The sequence below is a fragment of the Tachyglossus aculeatus genome, chromosome 19 (assembly GCF_015852505.1).
Source record: "Tachyglossus aculeatus isolate mTacAcu1 chromosome 19, mTacAcu1.pri, whole genome shotgun sequence".
In the NCBI taxonomy this organism is placed as follows: Eukaryota; Metazoa; Chordata; class Mammalia; order Monotremata; family Tachyglossidae; genus Tachyglossus; species Tachyglossus aculeatus.
The window spans coordinates 5,210,098-5,231,445 of NC_052084.1; the positions used below are offsets into that span (position 1 = coordinate 5,210,098).

A 21,348-nucleotide genomic window follows, 5' to 3' on the forward strand; every position below is an offset into this window, starting at 1 on the left:
CCGGCCCGCGCGGCAGGAAGCCGGCGGGGCGGGGCGGGGCGTGTCGTCACTTCCGGCTCCTCCCGCGGGGGCCGCTCCGCCCGCGCTCGTCTCTATGGCCGCCGGCCTCCGGGCCCGACGGAGCGGCCTCCGCCACGGCCGCCGGCCCGGCGCGCGCCCGACGCCCAGGTGAGAGGCGGAGCGGGGCACAACGTCGGACCCCCGCCCCTCGATCAATCGATCGATCAATCGATCGTATTGATTGAGCGCTTACTGTGTGCAGAGCGCTGCGCTGAGCGCTTGGGAAGTCCAAGTTGGCAACAGAGACAGTCAATCAATCAATCAATCAATCGGATTGATTGAGCGCTCACGGTGTGCAGAGCACTGCACTAAGCGCTTGGGAAGTCCAAGTTGGCAACAGAGAGAGTCAATCAATCAATCAATCGTATTGATTGAGCGCTTACTGTGTGCAGAGCACTGGACTAAGCGCTTGGGAATTACAAGTTGGCAACAGATAGAGACAGTCAATCAATCATCAATCGTATTGATTGAGCGCTTACTGTGTGCAGAGCACTGGACTAAGCGCTTGGGAATTACAAGTTGGCAACAGATAGAGACAGTCAATCAATCATCAATCGTATTGATTGAGCGCTTACTGTGGGCAGAGCACTGGACTCAGCGCTTGGGAAGTCCAAGTTAGCAACAGGTAGAGACAGTCAATCAATCAATCGTATTGATTGAGCGCTTACTGTGGGCAGAGCACTGGACTAAGCGCTTGGGAAGTCCAAGTTGGCAACAGAGAGAGACAGTCAATCAATCAATCGTATTGATTGAGCGCTTACTGTGGGCAGAGCACTGGACTAAGCGCTTGGGAAGTCCAAGTTGGCAACAGATAGAGACAGTCAATCAGTCAATCAGTCATATTGATTGAATGCTTACTGTGTGCAGAGCACTGGACTAAGCCCTTGGGAAGTACAAGTTGGCAACAGAGACAATCAATCAATCAATCAGTCGTATTGATTGAGCGCTTACTGTGGGCAGAGGACTGGACTAAGCGCTTGGGAAGTCCAAGTTGGCAACAGAGAGAGACAATCAATCAATCAATCGTATTGATTGAGCGCTTACTGTGGGCAGAGCACTGGACTCAGCGCTTGGGAAGTACAAGTTGGCAACAGAGAGAGACAGTCAATCAGTCAATCGTATTGATTGAGCGCTTACTGTGGGCAGAGCACTGGACTCAGCGCTTGGGAAGTCCAAGTTGGCAACAGAGAGAGACAGTCAATCAGTCAATCAGTCATATTGATTGAATGCTTACTGTGTGCAGAGCACTGGACTAAGCCCTTGGGAAGTACAAGTTGGCAACAGAGAGAGACAGTCAATCAATCAATCAGTCGTATTGATTGAGCGCTTACTGTGTGCAGAGCACTGGACTAAGCGCTTGGGAAGTACAGGTTAGCAACAGGTAGAGACAGTCAATCAATCAATCGTATTGATTGAGCGCTTACTGTGTGCAGAGCACTGGACTAAGCGCTTGGGAAGTACAAGTTGGCAACAGAGAGAGACAATCAATCAATCGTATTGATCGAGCGCTTACTGTGGGCAGAGCACTGGACTAAGCGCTTGGGAAGTACAAGTTGGCAACAGATAGAGACAGTCAATCAATCAGTCGTATTGATTGAGCGCTTACTGTGGGCAGAGCACTGGACTAAGCGCTTGGGAAGTACAAGTTGGCAACAGAGAGAGACAGTCAATCAATCAGTCATATTTATTGAGCGTTTACTGTGTGCAGAGCACTGGACTAAGCGCTTGGGAAGTACAAGTTGGCAACATAGAGAGACGGTCCCTACCCAACAGCAGGCTCACAGTCTAGAAGGGGGAGACAGAGAACAAAACCAAACATACTAAAAATATAATAAATAGAATAGATATGTACAAGTAAAATAAATAGAGTAATAAATATGTACAAACATATCTACATATATACAGGTGCTGTGGGGAAGGGAAGGAGGTAAGATGGGGGGATGGAGAGAGGGACGAGGGGGCCTCCTTGTGAGCCCACTGTTGGGTAGGGACTGTCTCTATATGTTGCCAACTTGTACTTCCCAAGCGCTTAGTACAGTGCTCTGCAAAGCGCTCAATAAATACGATTGATTGATTGATTGATTCCCCCCAGATAATAGCGATGGTACCTGTTAAGCGCCTGCCGGCTGCCAAGCACTCTTCTAAGCGCTGGATCCCCCTTGCCTCGTTGTCTCCATCCCCCCTTTTCATTCATTCACTCGTATTTATTGAGCGCTTACTGTGTGCAGAGTATGTGTGTATATATGTTTGTACATATTTATTACTCTATTTTACTTGTACATATCTATTCTATTTATTTTATTTTGTTAGTATGTTTGGTTTTGTTCTGTCTCCCCCTTCTAGACTGTGAGCCCACTGTTGGGTAGGGGCCGTCTCTATATGTTGCCAACTTGTACTTCCCAAGCGCTTAGTACAGCGCTCTGCACACAGTAAGCGCACAATAAATACGATTGATTGATTGATTGCAGAGCGCTTGTACTAACCCTTTCCCCCTAAGTGATCCCCACTCCTCCTCGTCCCCACACAGAGCCTCTTGGAGTCCTCTCTCCGAGGCGCCCTCCTCCTCCAGGTCACCCCTTGATGATGATGATGACGACGGTATTTGTTAATAATAATAATGATGGCATTTATTAAGTGCTTACTATGTGCAATGCACTGTTCTAAGCACTGGGGAGGTTACAAGGGGATCAGGTTGCCCCACGGGGGGCTCACAGTCTTAATCCCCATTTTACAGATGAGGGAACTGAGGCACAGAGAAGTGACGTGCCCACAGTCACACAGCTGACAAGTGGTGGAGCCGGGATTTGAACCCATGACCTCTGACTCCAAAGCCCGGGCTCTTTTCCACTGAGCCACGCTGCTTCTCGGTTAAGCGCTATGTGCCAAGCACTGTTCTAAGCGCCGGGGCAGATACAAGGTGATCAGGTTGTCCCCCGTGGGGCTCACAGTCTTCATCCCCCTTTTATCGATGAGGTCACTGAGGCCAAGAGAAGTGAAGTGACTTGCCCCAAATCGCACAGCTGACAAGTGGCAGAGCAGGATTAGAACCCATGACCTCTGACTCCGAAGCCTAGGCTCTTTCCATTGAGCCACAGTGCTTCTCTATTCCCCCCCCACCCAACCAGGGTTCCCCACTTTGAGCCTCCCTCTGCCCCCCTAATCCTATCCCCTTCTTCCCCCAATGAGCTGAGCTCACCTCCTCCAGGAGGCCTTCCCAGACTGAGCCCCTTCCTTCCTCTCCCCCTCGTCCCCCTCTCCATCCCCCCATCTTACCTCCTTCCCTTCCCCACAGCACCTGTATATATGTATATATGTTTGTACATATTTATTACTCTATTTATTTTACTTGTACATTTCTATTTATTTTATGTTGTTAGTATGTTTGGTTTTGTTCTCTGTCTCCCCCTTTTAGACTGTGAGCCCGCTGTTGGGTAGGGACTGTCTCTAGATGTTGCCAATTTGTAGTTCCCAAGCGCTTAGTACAGTGCTCTGCACATAGTAAGCGCTCAATAAATACGATTGATTGATTGATTGATTGATTTTTTCCGACGCTAAAAACAGGTCCTTGCTTGAGTCTGCCCAGCTTTAAAAGAACCCGATTTCTAAGATGCGACCGAGCCGCTTGTAATTTAGAGATGGTCAGGGGAGTTGGGGTAGGGACAGTGCTTTTTGTTGCCAATCTGTAAAACTCCTCTAAAAGGAGGACACGATAAGGGGCCCCTCTAGTTGCCATCAGGGTACGTGTCTACCAACCCTGTTATGTTTTACTCTCCCGAGTGGTTAGTGCAGAATTCTGCACACGGTAAGCGCTCAATAAATAGGATTGATTTATTAGGGGAGTCTGGCCGCCCCTTACCTATAGTTCAATGGAGAGGGCTCTGATTTTTCTCCTAGAATGATTTAAGGGTTGTATCTTTTGAGCCCAGTCAAGGTAGAAAAGAAACATTCAACTGAAGACCTATTTGAAAACATAAACTCTAGAATTCTGTTCAAGTACTGTACTTCAAGGGTGATTGAGACTGCCTGTTTAGTACACAAGGAAAAGATTTCTAAAGAATGATTCATCTAGCCGGTAAACGCTGAAGCCCAAACATTATACTCCGGTGTTGTTGTGCGCACTATTAGGGAAGCCTCAAGTTGGTATAGAACTTCTTGGATTAAGTGCTTGCTGGGAAATTAAAGAAAGCATTTCTGAGTATTTCCTGGCACAGTGGTGGTTGGCATATAGCTCTTTATTTTTCCAAACTGTTTCTTCCTTTTCTTGACGTCATGTTTTAGCCATGATCTGTTTCAGAGGTGAGTTTGCCTGCTTTGAGTTGCGCATACAGACTAGCCGATCAGAATGGGTTCTTTCTTACTCATTCTCTCGCTTTTTTATCTTCTTTTCCCCTCACCCTGCAAACACACGCACACAGTCTACTTTAATGACTTTACGGGATTTCAGAGGCCCTTAAGTCCAAACATCTTAAAAACCAAGTAAGGCAAATTGTCGTCTTGTGGTAGTGATAGAAATGGTGTTTGCTTAAAGTGCTCTCTGTCTGCCGAGCACTGTACTTGTAATGGAGCAACATCTTGGGTTTACCAAATACAAGAAAGGCTGTGTCTTCTGAGAATGCCCATTAAAATTTCCAGTTCATTTTAACAGGAGTTCTACATGTTAAAAGTCTTGGGGGCGTTTCCATGTAGTAATACCTATAGACCAAATGTGGTTGCTATGACTGGCTAGGGTAAATAAATAGACTGAATGCAATTTTCCCTTAATTCCTTGTGGTTTCGATGTCCTTTAAAATGAAAACAATGAAAGAAGCATGAGTATATAAGCATATACAATGCCAGTGGTGCTAAGGAGGGCAATTGTACCGTTTGGGCGGGGAGGGGAGGGGATGTTTTTGGTATTTGTTAAGCACTTACTCTGTGTTAAGCACAGAGAAGTTAAGTGATTTGCCCAAGGTCACACAGCAGGTAAGTGGTGGAGTTGGAATTAGAACCCTGAAGCCCAGGCTCTTTCCACTAGGCCACGCTGCTTCAGGTGTGGTTGAAAGGCAATGGAGGCACAAGTGCTATTAATCCTCCTCTCTGAGATTCCAGTTTCTGATGAATTTGCCAGAAATGTAGCCTCAAACTGTTTCACTAGTTCGCTTAGATAGATGCCTTACAATGTTAACAATTCGTTCTACCATATTTTGTTTGGAAAATTTGTGCATTTTTCTTTTCATTTACATGAGGGTTGTGAGGTTTTCAGTGTAGTTCTTTTGAGACAAGAGTCATTTCCCGTCATTTGTACCTGGGTAGAATAGCTCCTATGATTTGGCTGTCTTTTTGAAGTTTCTCATCTAGTGGACATTTATCTAAATCAAATAAAGCATCTACTCCAGGGGCATCTAGGAATGTGGAAGAACTGGAATACATTAAGAGCTTGATAAAGAATTTCCTTTCAAAGCCCTCCTGAAATCATGTCAACTCCAGCAGACCTTCCATGATTTATCTCTCATTTCTCCACCCTCTGTATCTCCCCCCAGTCCACACTGCCTTTTAAGCACTTAGGTCCCCATCATCATCCTCCCTAGCACTTATGTACATATTTTTTATCCTCTATTTGTCCTATCTGTATTTTCTGTTTTTGTTTCTTTCTCCTGCTCTAGATGGTAAGATTCTTGAGGGCAGGGATCACACTTTCTAATTTTACTGAACTCTCACAAATGTTTAGTTTAGTGCTCTGCAAAAGTAGGTGTTCAAATACTATTGATTGACGGATGGAATGAATAAGGAACCGTACTGGATTTCCCACAGGTAGAGAATTCCAAAAAAGTATCTCTTACTCAGGGTGCGGCCTGCCGCATTAACTTCGGAGATAGATGGGTACTAAGTGGTAGTTCAACAAAGGACACAAGGAAGTGAATAGACTGTAAGTCATTTCCTGAGGTGTCATTATTTTTATTAGCATTTGGTTGTCAGCTGTGTGGTATATATGTACATATTTATTACTCTATTTTACTTGTACATATCTATTCTATTTATTTTATTTTGTTAGTATGTTTGGTTTTGTTCTCTGTCTCCCCCTTTTAGACTGTGAGCCCACTGTTGGGTAGGGACTGTCTCTATATGTTGCCAACTTGTACTTCCCAAGCGCTTAGTACAGTGCTCTGCACACAGTAAGTGCTCAATAAATACTATTGATTGATTGATTGACTCTTGGGACACTGTAAACTAGATCTTGGACATTATTGGAAATCAAGTAACAGACCTAAAATAATTGGTTTCTTTGGGTCCACCCTCCACCCAGCAGGTGAATTTTCTGCTATCATTGTTTATATTGGGTTTGTTTCTCACACCTCACAGTCTGGCTATTATGAATACCTGCATTTCAATAACAGTTTGATAGAACAGCAGTTTTTGGCCCATAGACCCCTTCAGTAGGACAAAGACTCCAATGATCACTCATCCAAATTTATTCCTTCTAACACCACACAGTTCCCTCGGTCTCATTCCTCCCTCCCCCACCATCCCATCAATCAATCAACCATTCCCAGACAGGCGAGAACGAGGCATGGTGAGGAGATTAGCAACAGAGGAGCGGAGGGTGTGGGCCGGGCTGTAGAAGGAGAGAAGGGAGGTGAGGTACAAATACTTAACAAATACCCCTATTATTATTATTGTTGTATTAGCAACACTAATGGAAGGCAATAGGTTAGAAACAAATCAGAGAAAATGGGATTTCTTACCACAGGAAATTGTGCAGGCAGAAGGTAACAAGTTCAAAGGAGGTCTGGGTAAATCCGTGTACAATATGCCCTGCCCATAGTGAGTTGGTAGAAGGAAAGCCAGGGATGCAAAATTATGGCTATTAGATGGTACAGGCCTAAAAATTAGCGTGGAAGTCAAGGAGGGCAGCTGACACTCAGCTCCTGCAAAGATTATGATGTCACCATTGGAGGAGGACTGCTGAACTGGATGGACTGACTCCCCGCCCTTATCTTATGACTTGTGGTGTGTGATGCTATTGGAACTGCTCGAGTAACTGGTTGTGGCACCTGTGTGGGATCCCAGACTCATAGCCATCATCAATCGTATTTATTGAGCGCTTACTGTGTGCAGAGCACTGTACTAAGCGCTTGGGAAGTACAAGTTGGCAACACATAGAGACAGTCCCTACCCAACAGTGGGCTCACAGTCTGAAAGGGGGAGACAGAGAACAAAACCAAACATATTAACAAAATAAAATAAACAGAATAGATATGTACAAGTAAAATAAATAAATAAATAGAATAATAAATATGTACAAACATATATACATATATAGCCATAGAGAAGAGACAACTCTACAGAACTGTAGACATGTAATCTAATAATATGCCGTGACCACACTGTTTGAATGTCTCCCAAAGGATGTTCTGGTGGCTTCTTGAGTCAGTTTTCTATTTCCTTGTCTATCATATTGCATCATTATTCGGTGTGCTGCCTAGTTTACAGAATTCTGTACTCACTTTTAGCTCTGCACTACCTCAGCAGGTCCCACTGGACACCTTTTTATAGGGCTCTCTGACATCGTCATCATCTTCACCCTCATCAGTGGGCATTTATGGACCACTTACTGGGTGCAGAGCACAGTACTAAGCGCTTGGGAGACTACAGTACAGTTGAGTTGGTAGACACGTTCCCCACCCACAGCGGGCTACGGACTAGAGAGGGAGAACTCTAGATAGAGAGAGAACTCCCGGAGACTGAGCACTAGCTGTATCCCATCTCCCTGAGGTTCTGCCCCTGCTGGGAGCCCAGTAAGAAGTGGTTGCCACTCTTGCATGGGCAAATTTCAAGGAGTCAGTGGCCACAACATCAGCAGTATGATTTGTCTTCTCACCTGTTCCAGCTGCTGCCAAGGTAGGAATTCTTTTATAGCTCTGGAGAGAGGGGGAATGGCTAGGAAGGGCTAGGTGAAAATGAAGTTCTTTGAGAGGAACTTGGAGATCATAGGGTATAAATAATAATAATAATAATGGCATTTATTAAGCGCTTACTATGTGCAAAGCACTGTTCTAAGGGTACAATGTCTAGAAAAAGGGTTACCACCTCTACATTCCAAATATTCTCCTGAGGTAACTTTTTAGACTGTGATTTCCGTACACAAAATGTGTCAAGATATTGCTGGTCATTTTTAATTTTGTGCTTTCAAAAGATTTATTACAATATGGACTGGGCTTGTATGTTTCTGTTATTTAGGATTGTGTCCCTGGAGAAAACTGGCTTTACTTTTAACAAGGGAATTGCTTTGTTTTTCAGCTGCTTTTAATAGAGCAAGGATAATAACAGCCTTTAAACACTTAACAAGTTCATTTTCAGAGTCCATATAATAGCATTAACTTAAACCTTACTTAAACCTTTTCTATAAATCAAGGGGGCAGAATGAGGGAGAGATGTTTTGTTTTTTTGCTTCTGTGTCTTTTTTCTTTTTTCTCAAGCTGTCCTTTTTTTTACCCTTAACCAAATGGAAAGGAAAGATAGGGTGTCCCCGGCAAACTGGTGATAAATGATTTCTTTTTTCTCTTACCAATCTTCCTATTTTTATGAATCATAATTATCCTAGAATCACTGGGAATCTTTACTTTAATGAAATTGTTTAATGATCACTGTTCCAGAATTGCTTTAGGAAAATGATTTCCTTTTATTTACTTTTTTAGGTGGAATGGGTTTGTGGAATTATGCTCCTGTTTTGTATTAAATGTGGGGTTTTTTGTGTACTTTTACAGGGCCACCTGAGTAGCAGATGATACTTTGTTTAAGAACTACAATCTTCTGTATCTTCACTGTGCTTGGAAAACCTAATTAAAATGGTAAGTTCTACAGTAGTCCAATAAAGATCCTTAGTATTTTAAATAACTCCTAGATTCCAGCTAATTTTAATCATTTTCTAATACATGATTTTGCAATTGAAGGACTTTTACTGTAAATTCAACTAACTAAAAATACAACCCAAGTGAATGGAACACTAAAATATTTTAATAAACACTGGCCTAAAATAAATCTCTTGATCTTTTTTTTTCAAAACTAAGTTTTATGAAAACATATTGTAAATACTGAAATAGACTGTAACCTGATAATACATATCACAATTGATCTATTGCCAAATGAGAAAATGACCTACTGATCATTGTGGTTTTGTGAAAATTCCATTGGTACACCATTTTGAAAATGAAAAGACTATATGGAGTACAACTTAATTGAGAACAAGGTTGAAATTTACTGATTAGGGAAATGGTTTTTCGAAGACAGGTTCTATCTGAGGACAACCTGAAAAGGTTAGCTCTCTTCAGACTGGAAAAACAAGACCAAGGGTCTATGGATGCCAGTTCAAAGGGATTAATAAGGGCTTGCTGCCTTCTAGAATTTCCAACTGTGGGCACTGGTTTCACCCTCATGGCCTTCTGGACTTTTAGACCCAGCCTCACTCATCCCAAGTCTTCTACAAGATCTGGACAGGGTTGAAAAGAGCTAATGGTTTCCAAGCTAGGATGAAAAAAATCCCCCAAAGTGAGTTTTCCTGGCCTGTCTGCCTCCCCCACCTCTTTTCACTCCCGCCCTAAAATAAGTTTAGCAGCTGTGAATGAAAGGAGATGTGATTGCAGTCTATCAGATCTTGAGAGGTGAAATGAGAATGAACATGAAATTGTGATTTACCCAGGCATCAGGCCTAGGAGATAGCCAGTGAAATTGAATGAAGAAGGATAGATGGGGAAAAAAAGGAAGAAGTTTTTCATGCAGTTTGTGGAACAGGTTTCAACAAGAAGCCGTGGAAATAGAAAATGTCATTTAAAAAAGAGTTTGTATAAATTTTTGGATCAGCGATCCAAAATAGGTTATTAGACGAGGAAGTTGGGGTGACGATGGAAAGAACTTCTCTAACCAAGAAGATAAATGGAAGTCAGGAAGGGCAGATATCCCAATGGGAGCATGTCTGCCGACTGTTGTATTATACTCTCCCAAGCACTTAGTACAGTTCTCCTCACCCAGTAAGAGCTCAATATATACCACCATTGAAGAGAGAGTTCTGGGCTGGATGGATGATTATTTAGACCATTGCTCTGTTCTTATGTACGTGCCCCCAACATTCCAGATATTAAAACGTATTATTTTTAGTACCTAGCACTGTGATTACATGTTATTAACTTCAGTAGATGGAAATTGGTTTCTTTCTACTGTTCTCCTCTTACTCCCAACAATTTTACATCTGTTTGTGTGTGTGTGTGTACAGGCAAATAAACATAAACATTATCAGTGTAATAATAATAATTATGGTATTTGTTAAGCGCTTGCTATGTGCCAAGCACTGTTCTAAGCGCTGGGGTAGAGTCAAGGTAATCAGGTTGTCCCATGTGGGGGCTCACAGACTTAATCCCCGTTTTACAGATGAGGGAAATGGGACCCAGAGAAGTTAAGTGACTTGCCCAAAGTCACACAGCTGACAAGTGGCGGAGACGGAATTAGAACCCACGACCTCTGACTCCCAAGCCCTTGCTCTTTCCACTAAGCCACGCTGTTTCTCTGTAACAAGGCCTACCCAGTTAGCCAGCTATGAAATGAATATATTGTGACTTACTGAAAAAGAAAGTCCTTGGATTGTCTTATTAGTACTAAATGTGGGCTTTGAAGTATAAAGAACATCCTGTGGTCATATTTCCAGTAAAGTCGATTTTACCACAAGCCACAAAAAGCTCTATTTAAAGCTAACTAAAAAGAAAATCCATCCTAAGTGGATGAGTTGTCATAAATATTTTGTGTCCTCTTGTTTGAAAATAGGTAAATTTTTTCAAATTGTAGTTCCTTTCCTTTTCCAAGGAATTCAGGGAAATTCATTGTTTGGGGCCATTTCTCTCAACAGGCTTTCTGGGTAGAAACAACTCTCCCTGTTTCTGCCACTTGGCATGTTGGTGCACACTTCCAGCAATTGTATTTATTGAGTGCTTACTATGTGCAGAGCACCGTACTAAGTGCTTGGGCGAGCACAATACAATAGAGTTGTTAGACATGTTCCCTGCCCACACTGAGCTATGCTTCCCCCAGTTTTGATGATGGGCAGCTGGGCTAAGAAAACAGATACCTGGTCCTGAAACTGTTTTAATACTAATGCTTCCCAGAAAAGCCAAGCCAGTTTAGCTACAATAAAACATGACTTTCAAATTTGAGTGTTGTGGATTTTAAAAAGCAAAATTTTAAGCTTATGTGCTGCACAAGCCTGCTTACATGCTTTAATTTTTTCCTACCTCTCCTCCCCTCTCTCTTCTTTTCATTCCAAAAGTCTAAAAATAAGTAAGAGTGATGGCAGAGGGGGAAACCAACAGCCTTGGAATATAGACTTGAACTGGCTGTGTTGTCAGAAGACTGTCACCCTTGGAGACATGCCCTCGTTACTTAAGATGCTTGCTTTGGGGAATATACCTACCCTGGGATACTCTCTCCCCTTAAAATGTCATCCGTTCATTTAAGGTTCTAGTAATAATAGTATTTATTAAGCAGTTACTGGGTTCAGAGCACTGTAATACTATTAAGTGCCTGCTATTTGCGGGACACTAAACAAAGCGCTGGGAAGTTGTATGATCCTTGTGGGAAGGGATCATATCTATAAAACTCTGTTTTGGTCTCCCAAGAGTTACTATAGTGTCATGCACAAAGGAAGGAATCAATAAAGACGCCTAGTGGATAGAGCACAGACCTGGGTTCTAATCCTGGCTCCACCATGTGTCTGCTTTGTGACTTTGGGCAAGTCACTTAACTTCTCTGTGCCTCAATTACCTAATCTGTAAAATGGGGATTAGGACTGTGAGCCTACGTGAGACATGGACTCTGTCCAACCTGATTAGCGTGTATCTAACCTAGGCTAAGTATAGTACCTAGAACATAGTAAGTGCTTAACAGATGCAGTCAATCCATCAATAAGTAAATAAATAAAATAAATAAATGTCATTGATTGATAAGTACGGGGATGAGAATTAGGCACAGACATTTTGATTCCAGTTGAATTTTTGTGGTAATCTTAAATCCTTATAGTAACTATTTTCTTTTTGTTCATCTGAGCAAATGGGAGCATATGAATGAGTATTAGACCTGGATTATTCATTTATTTCACTATTAAGGGTTAAAATCTTAGTGAGACTTCCATCTTCTCCTCCTAGGTTAAGATCATTAACTGGGCTTTAAGTAGCCGAAATCCAGCAGATTGACGAACAGGGACTTAAGGGATCCTTGGAAACCTGGCTAAGGGCAAGGCAAGCACCAGCATGGAAACATTATGAGTTCATGCTTTAACAGGTTTCTACTCCTGAAAACATAGAATTGAATTTGTTTCTTCCAAAAATTGAATCACTCATTTCTTAGTTGTTGCAACTTTTTAAAGCCCATATTCCTGTACAAACGGTTAAGGTTAGTCATCATCATCATCATCAATCGTATTTATTGAGCGCTTACTGTGTGCAGAGCACTATACTAAGCGCTTGGGAAGTACAAATTGGCAACATACAGAGACAGTCCCTACCCAACAGTGGGCTCACAGTCTAAAAGGGGGAGAATAAGTGAGAATTAGTGAGGATAAAAAAGGTACATTTAGAAAACCATTTAACCTAAAAAAAAAAATGCTTTTGTTGAAAAGATGGCATCCATAGGGAGTTGAAATATGGCCAAGTGGATAGAGCACAAGGCCTGGGAGTCAGAGGGTCTGGGTTCTAATCCCGCCTCCACCACTTGCCTGCTCTGTGAGCTCACGTAAAGTCACTTAACTTCTGGGCCTCAGTTTCCTCTTCCGTAAAATGGGGATTCCATACCTGTTCTCCCACCTACTTAGACTATGAGCCCCTTGTGGGTTAGGCATTGTGTCCCACCTGATTAACTTGTGTCTACCCCTAGTGCTTAGTACAGTGTTTGGCACATAGTAAATAATAAATACCAGAATAATAAAGTACAGCATTTAGTTCGAGTTGCCCCTCAATACAACTTGATGGCCTCCTGAGACACAACCTGGAGCTTAACTCTGACACAACAGTCATGCCCACCTAAATCTCCTAAGGACCATCCATCTCCTCTCATGAAAACAAACAATTTATCTTCCATCTAATTGTACTCTTCGAGAACTCTAGGCTTCTCAGTAACTGTTGCTATACAAGTATGGGACAGAAATTTTGTTAATGAAATTTGGAATGCTATAAAACCCTTTTAAATCTGACAACCTAGATGTACTGTGGTAAAAATGGTGATAGAATCAGATAGTCTCTAAAAATAGATAGAGCTATCTCTCAGAAGCATCCCCTATAAGGCACTTATGTGCTGCTTTGCCTCAAAATTAATGATTTTTCAAAAATGCTGTGAAGTCAGTTTAACCTCAGAGCTCTTTTTCTGAAAACTTTCAAAGCATGAATTGCCTCTATTTTCTGTCTTGTCTCATTCAGAGACTTATAATTTTCTGTCCCAGTTTTGTTGGTGAAAAGTCCTAGTTCTCCGATCCCAGGGGCCTCCCCAGATTTTGTATTTCCACGCAGTCTGCGGAGCCAGAGGAGCATTTTCCATAGGAAAAACTTCAAATGTTCTGCAGACAAACCTTAGTAGTAACATCCCCAAATTCTGACAAAATCAACGCCTAGGCCTGAGGGGTTTTTTTTTTTTGTCCTTTCTTCCAATTCAGTGCGAGAACATTAATTAGATAAAGGATTTGAAACCTCAGAAAATCAGAAGTTATGCTTAACTCATCCTCAAGGACATGCCAGGACTGGTAAGTAGAAAAGTGAAATGTTTATACTAAATTTAGGCACAGCAAAACAAACTGGCTTGTAGGGTGAGGGGGGCCTAACTGGTAATGTTAATCCTTTCTTTACTGAATCTAGGCTGAGCACTACAAATTGATAAGCGGAAACTATGGGGACAACCTTGAGCCAATGTTTGTAGTCAAATAAAATCAGCCTTTATGATTTGTATTTGTGGGTAATAATAATAATTGTGGTATTTGTTAAGCGTTTAGTATGTGATAAGCAATGTTCTAAGCACTGGGATAGATACAAGGTAATCAGGTTGGACCCAATCCCTGTCCCACTTGGAGCTCATAGTGTTAACCCCGATTTTACAGATGAGGTAACTGAGGCACAGAAAAGTTGCCCAAGGTCACAAGGGCTTTAGAAAGAAAGTGTATATTTGAAACACCAGCCTAAGTTTTGTTTCTTGAACTGGTGGTTTTTCTCAACTTTAAAGTGATTTCTTGCAGCGCTCTTGAGTATAAACTTCCCTAAATGTGAAGTGTTCATTTTCTTCAGTAAGCTGTTTTAGAACATTTTAACAGGGAAAAGAGCCCTTTTCCTTGAGTTACCACTGTGCCCTAAGTATGTTTTTATATAGTGCTATCTCTCATGATTGAAGATGACTCTGCTGGTGAGATTCCATCTAAATGTGTGAGTGTCATTGAGAGGCAGTCCCTTCCCCATTGTGTCCATGACAATATAGAACGTGTTTTTTAGCACTTTCCCCATTCAGGGTGAATATTGCATTCCAAAGTCTGCTCAGACCCCAAAGGCTTTGTCTAAAAGCCCTGCTAAATCTCCCTCATCCAGAGACCAGGATGAGGCTGCCTATCAGCGCTTAGAACAGTGCTTCAGTGCTTAGTACAGTGCTTTGCACATAGTAAGTGCTTAATAAATGCCATCATTATTATTATTATTATCTATCAGTCAATCAATGGTGTTATAGTTGTATGGCACCTGTTAAGTAGTTATTATTTGCCAAGCACTGTTCTAAGCTCTCATTGGGCGCTTACTTTTTGCCAAGTACTGTACTGGGTGTACAACGCAGTGGAGTTGGGGTAGACATGATTCCCTCCCCTCGAGGACTTACAATTTACATTGCATTGAACTTCAGAGTTGGGAGGAAAGGGGTGGCTTATCCTGCCATCTGCATGTACTCAGTTTATTTTTGGCTAGTAGTGATCAGGTTGCTTTGAGTTAATGACTTTCTCTTGCCTGGTCTAAAGTGATATGGGGCACATATTAAGAGACAGCTGGGAAGGTTAGTTGGGTATAGTTTCTGTAAGCCTTGAAATAGAATATATGTGTGACAAACTGCTGTGTTGACAAACTGCTGTGCTCTCATCCATGTCATGAGCCACTGTGGAATAAGGCACCTAGGCTGGTTTTAGTAATTCCAGCTCTTCTATGTTTCTGCTGGTAATCTTGGGCAAGTCACTTAACTTCTGTGCACTTCAGGTACCCCATATATAAAATGGGGGTTCAATCCTCGTGCCTTCAACTTAGACTGCAAGCTGCATGCAGGGCAGTGACTGTGTACAGCTTGATTATCTTGTGTTAATCATCCATTCATTCAATCATATTTATTGAGTGATTACCGTGTGCACAGCACTGTACTAAACACTTGGGAGAGTACAATACAACAGACACATTCCTTGCCCACAGCAATCTTACAGTCTAGAGATGAGCTAACAGCATAGAGTAAGCTTAGTACAGTGCCCGGCTCAAAGTAAGTGCTTAACAAATACCATATTAAAAAAAGGAAGGATTGAGGGGGGGAATCTTTCCATTCCTTACAAAGCAAGCAACCAAACAAAAAAAAAAAAAAAACAGTATCCCAGGTAGCTCTCTAAGGCTTTGCATACCTGCATACAGAACCAGTACTAAACATAGCATGGTAGGCAGAAGGGCAGTAATGCTAAACATTGTATATTTAAGGTACTGAATATTAGGGAGACATTTCACTTTTCCATTACCTAATTCCTCCTTCCCTTGATCCTAGGGCCTTAGAGTCTGTCTGTCTGTCTGTCTGTCTCTCTGTCTCTCTCTCTCTCTGTCTCTGTCTCTCTCTCGCTTACTTTTGAATTTGGGGTTAATGAAAGTTAGCATTCTAGCATCCACTTTTTTCACTTAACCCACCCCTGCTGCTTGTATTCCACCTCCATGGTAACAGTAGAGGAATAAAACAACACTGCGATCTCCTATTTGATTTTTCTCGGAACTCCTTCCATTATTTAAGGTTGTATGCATTTTCTATAAAGTTCAGGAAACAGTTGTACTTTTAATTAAAAATTATTTTTTAGAGATTGGGTTATATGCATGTCATTTAGTTATGGCTCACCAGTGATTATGGTATGGTGAAATTTTACTATAGTGGAGGACTTCATTCATTCATTCAATCGTATTTATTGAGCACTTACTTTGTGCAGAGCACTGTACTAAGCGCTTGGGAAGTACAAGTTGGCAACATATAGAGACGGTCCCTACCCAACAGCGGGCTCACAGTCTAGAAGGGGGAGACAGACAACAAAACAAAACAGGTGGCCAGGTGTCAAGTCATCAGAATAAAGAGAAGTAAAGCTAGATGCACATCATTAACAAAATAGATAGAATAGTAAATAGAATATCCACCCCCCCGCGCTTAGAACAGTGCTTGGCACATAGTAAGAACTTAACAGATGCCATAATTATTATTCATTCATTCAATCGTATTTACTGAGCGCTTACTGTGTGCAAAGCACTGTACTAAGCGCTTGGGAAGTACAAGTTGGCAACATATAGAGACGGTCCCTACCCAACTGCGGGCTCACAGTCTATAAGTGGGAGACAGGCAACAAAACAAAACATGTGGACAGGTGTCAAGTCACCAGAATAAGGAGAAGTAAAGCTAGATGCACATCATTAACAAAATAAATAGAATAGTAAATAGAATATCCCCCCCGTGCTTTAGAACAGTGCTTGGCACATAGTAAGAACTTAACAGATGCCATATTTATTATTCATTTATTCATTCAATCGTATTTATTGAGCTCTTACTGTGTGCAGAGCACTGTACTAAGCGCTTGGGAAGTACAAGTTGGCAACATATAGAGACACAGTAAGAACTTCACAAATACCATAATTATTAATGATTACTATTATTTTGGATGCCCGCCCAAGTCAGGCCAACGCCTCAAATATTACACGTACATCAGGAGAGAATCATCTCGGTTCTTGAAATGGCAGTTGCCAAAAAAGCAAATTCAGGCATGTTTATTTGAAGATTTGAAACCAGACTGTGATTTGACTCCACCTCCATCCCCTACCCTTCCCGCCCACACTTCAAATAGGAAGGGAAATGACTCTTTCAACTTAGATCAGTGTAAGTTATCATTGTAAGAGTTCAGTGCACATAACAAGAAACAGCTTGAATTTGTCTTGTCTTTTTCCTTTACGCAGCTTTACCAGTGGGGGAAAAATGTTTCATGATATGTCATTCTGACAACTAACAATTGAAAAATGGAATCCATTTTGTCCACAACCATTCTTTTTTGTGGCACACCCACCACATCACATGCTTTTTTCAGTGGTATTTGTTATGTGCTTACATGTGCCAAGCACTGTACAAAGCCCTGGCATAGATGCACTATAATAATAATAATAATGGCATTTATTAAGCGCTTACTATGTGCAAAGCACTGTTCTAAGCGCTGGATGACATCAGGACACAGTCCCTGTCCTTCATCAGGCTCATAGTCTAAGGAGGAGGGAGACCAGGTATTGAATTCTCATTTTGCAGATGAGGAAACTGAAGCACTGAGAAGTGAAGTGACTGGCCCAAGGTCACACAGCAGGAAAGTGGCAAAGCTAGGATTGGAACTCAGGTTCTGTGGTTCCCAAGCCTGTGCTCTTTTTACTAGGCCATGCTGCTTCTCAAAACCAGGAACAACAGAAATTAGGTAGTTGCTTTTAAAATGTCCTCTCTTCTGTTGTTTCCTATTATACAGCTTTGTGGTGCCTTGCCAAATGAGTTTTAGCAAACACGTTGCCATCACACACCAGAATGAAAGGGACAGAATTACTGTGATATTCAGAACTTTTTCCACATAAATATTTGTCAGCCACTGTTTGTGTGCTATTTTAAATCTGAGGTTTGGATTTACGGCTAGGTTTTGTGATAGAAATACATGTACACTTAAACTTGACTTGGAGCTGCTTTTTAGTGGGAAGATATATGATGGCAGTTCTGCCTCACCTGAGGGTAAACCCTAATTCCAGAACGATCTTGGTTAGAATTTAAGGAGGGGGAGAATTTGGGGAGTTTATGGCACTTGAGCTGGATTAAAACTTTCTTTAATACCTGTTGATCAGGAGATCATTTGCCAATTACTGAACTTTGCAGTAGGGCAAGCAAGTTTCCCTGCAAACTAGATCAAGTGAGCAGACTAGAGCATCCCATTCTATATTAATGTCTGTCTCCCCCTCTAGATTGTGAGCTGACTGTGGGCAGGGAACATGTCTGCCAACTCTGTTGTAGGGTACTCTCCCAACAAGTGCTTAGTACAGGGCTCTGCACATAATAAGCACTCAATAAATATCATTGATTGGTCCTCAGGATGAATGTGGGGCACCAGATGATTAATGAAAGCTGCTGTACTTTCACCCAAAGCAGGCCTCTCACATCTGTTCAGATGTTCTCAGCAACCCACTTTTGGCAGCCCCCAGACCTGAACCCTTGCTCCCGATGAAGGAAAATTTCAAGTAGGTTGTGGAAACATGCAGCTGTAAGTCTCTGAACAGATGTTTAATAGTGGGCGAATTTTTAATACCATAAGGATATTGCATAACCTTTGCTTTCACAGACAACGTAGATTCAAGCTACTGGCATTAGCAAAATTCAAGCCAAAATCCCCCCCGCTCCTCCCCCAGTGAAACACATGTAGATACTCACTTCCCCAGTATTGCCAGGACTATTTTTAGTTTCAGCACAAAAATAGGAAACAGCACCATCAAATGAATTCTCTTGAATACAGAGGATAACAAAAAACACGCTTTCCCTGCAACAAGCAAAGCAGTTTCCTTATTAGTTTGCTTTGAGATCCCTTGCTTAGCAGCTGTCTTAGCCAACTTTGTATTATATCTTTGTATTACATGTACTAAGCACTTAGTACAGTGCTGTGCACACAGTAAGCGCTCAATAAATATGATTGAATGAATCTTTCCATTCTGAAGATGAAATATTTTATGGGAAGAGGAGTTAGCTTTATGCAATTGGTTGTGATACTGAAGTGCATTAAAATTTTTCTGATGCCTTTTTTATCTGTATCTCTGTTGAGCAGAATTTTCCAAGCATTGGAACTTAACAGAGATGTTTTGGAAATGACAAAAATTTACTTACTTATTCAGAGAATCTAAAATCTAGTTAATTCAGTCTTGTTTAACCGTAGCAGTTTTTCATGGGCACAGGATTTAGATGGAGTATAGTATTCATTTGATTAAAATGTCAAGATCACACATAATTTAGCTTTGCAGTTTGGCAGAAATCATTGCATTTGTCTTATAAATTTTAATGGAGATAGAAAAAGAAAAGATATAAAGACATTGAGGTTTTTTAGACATGTTTAGTTTAAAACATTTTTAATATGGCTCAGTACTGAGAAGCAGACTTTTAAAATCCTACAGAAATGTTTTTGTTCCCTATCATTTGATTCTAGAGTCAGGTCTGAAACACTAAAAGTTGCCAACTTGTACTTCCCAAGCACTTAATACAGTGCTCTGCACACAGTAAGTGCTCAATAAATATGACTGAATGAATGAATGAATAAAACCTCTAAAAGCTACTAAAAACAAAATGACAAATCAAAGAAATGTGAATTTCTTTTTCATTTATGTTCCATATAGCCTTAACTATTTCTTTTTTACTGCATTTAAATTGGCACCGTAGTCTTTTTTTAGCGTGCTTATAGCTAATTGTATTTACTAAACTACTGAATTTAGAAAAGTTTCATCCTTTCAACATCCTTTCCCTTTCAGCCTACCCTTTAGCTTCAGCTTTGCAGCCTACAAGTTTCAGTTGCCCTATGGGGTCATGCTGTCATCCGTCACACATTCACCCACTCCAGAGTTGGGGCTCACAATAATATCATATTGTACAGTCCCAAACACAACACTCAAATACTATGACTACCAGTTCCCAGTTCCAGGCAGGGCTGGAAAATTTCCCTGGTATCATTCCTTCAAGATTTTACTAGAAGAAGGGAACAGATGAAAACACATAGACCTTAGGTTTTCAAGTGCTACTTAAATCTAAGAGAAGCAGCGTGGCTCAGTGGAAAGAACACGGACTTGGGAGCCAGAGGTCACGGGCTCTAATCCTGGCTCTGCCACTTGTCAGCTGTGTGACTTTGGGCAAGTCGCTTAACTTCTCTGGGCCTCAGTTACTTCATCTGTAAAATGGGGATTAAGACTGTGAGCCCCACATGGGACAACCTGATCACCTTGTATCCCCCCAGCGCTTAGAACAGTGCTTTGCACATAGTAAGCGCTTAACAAATACCATTATTATTATTATCTAAGTAACTGCCCCCAGGAACTGCACCATCTTTCAGCCTCTTGAAATTGTAAGACTTCTTTCTAGGATCATTCCACTTACGGTTTCTTCCTCTAGACTCAACGTATGTGGGCAGGGAATGTATCTGTTATATTGTTGTGTTGTACTCTCCCAAGCGCTTAGAACAGCCCAAATAAGCACTCAGTAAATATGATTGATTAGTGCCCTGAGAAGACATTCATTCATTCATTCAGTTGTATTTATTGAGCTCTTACTGTATGCAGAGCACTGTACTAAGCACTTGGGAAGTACATGTTGCCAACTTGGACTTCCCAAGCGCTTAGTACAGTGCTGTGCACACAGTAAGCGCTCAATAAATACGGTTGAATGAATGAATATTTATTACTCTATTTTACTTGTACATATTTATTCTATTTATTTTATTTTGTTAATATGTTTTGTTTTGTTGTCTGTCTCCCCCTTCTAGACTGTGAGCCTGTTGTTGGGTAGGGACCGTCTCTATATGTTGCCACCTGGTACTTCCCAAGCGCTTAGTACAGTGCTCTGCACACAGTAAGCGCTCAATAAGTACGATTGAATGAATGAACATATAGAGACGGTCCCTACCCAACAGCGGGCTCACAGTCTAGAAGAGTTGCTCGAAAGCTGTGAGTATCATAATGACACAGTCCATTAATGTAGTATTTTTTTAAACTGGGGACACATTGCTAAAAACTTGCTTTTGCTAATGAGAAGACTTGTGGCCGAGCACAGACCAAGGAATCAGAAGGACCTGGGTTCTGAACTTGTCTGCTGTGTGACCCTGAGAGGTCACTGAACATCTCTGTGCCTCAATTACCTCATCTGTAAAATGGGGGATTAAAACTGTGAGCCCCATGTAGGACATGGACTGTGCCTAACCTAATTAGTTTGAGTGTACCCCAGCACTTAGTACAGTGCCCAGCACATAGTAATCACTAAACACCATAA

General features: G+C 41.6%; 1 protein-coding gene across 2 annotated transcripts in view; it reads left to right on the top strand.

Annotated features, from left to right (window-relative positions):
- The first annotated feature begins 108 nt into the window (after positions 1-108).
- CNST (consortin, connexin sorting protein) overlaps positions 109-21,348 on the top strand; it is a 57,835-nt gene continuing 36,595 nt past the window's right edge. Inside the window, exons 1-2 of one of the 2 annotated variants that reach the window (XM_038760829.1) lie at positions 109-168; positions 8,805-8,888. The gene's annotated coding sequence lies outside the window, so the exon portion shown is untranslated. Of the gene's footprint in view, positions 169-8,804; positions 8,889-13,733; positions 13,811-21,348 lie in introns of those variants that run through there. The other variant, XM_038760830.1, reaches the window with a different exon arrangement.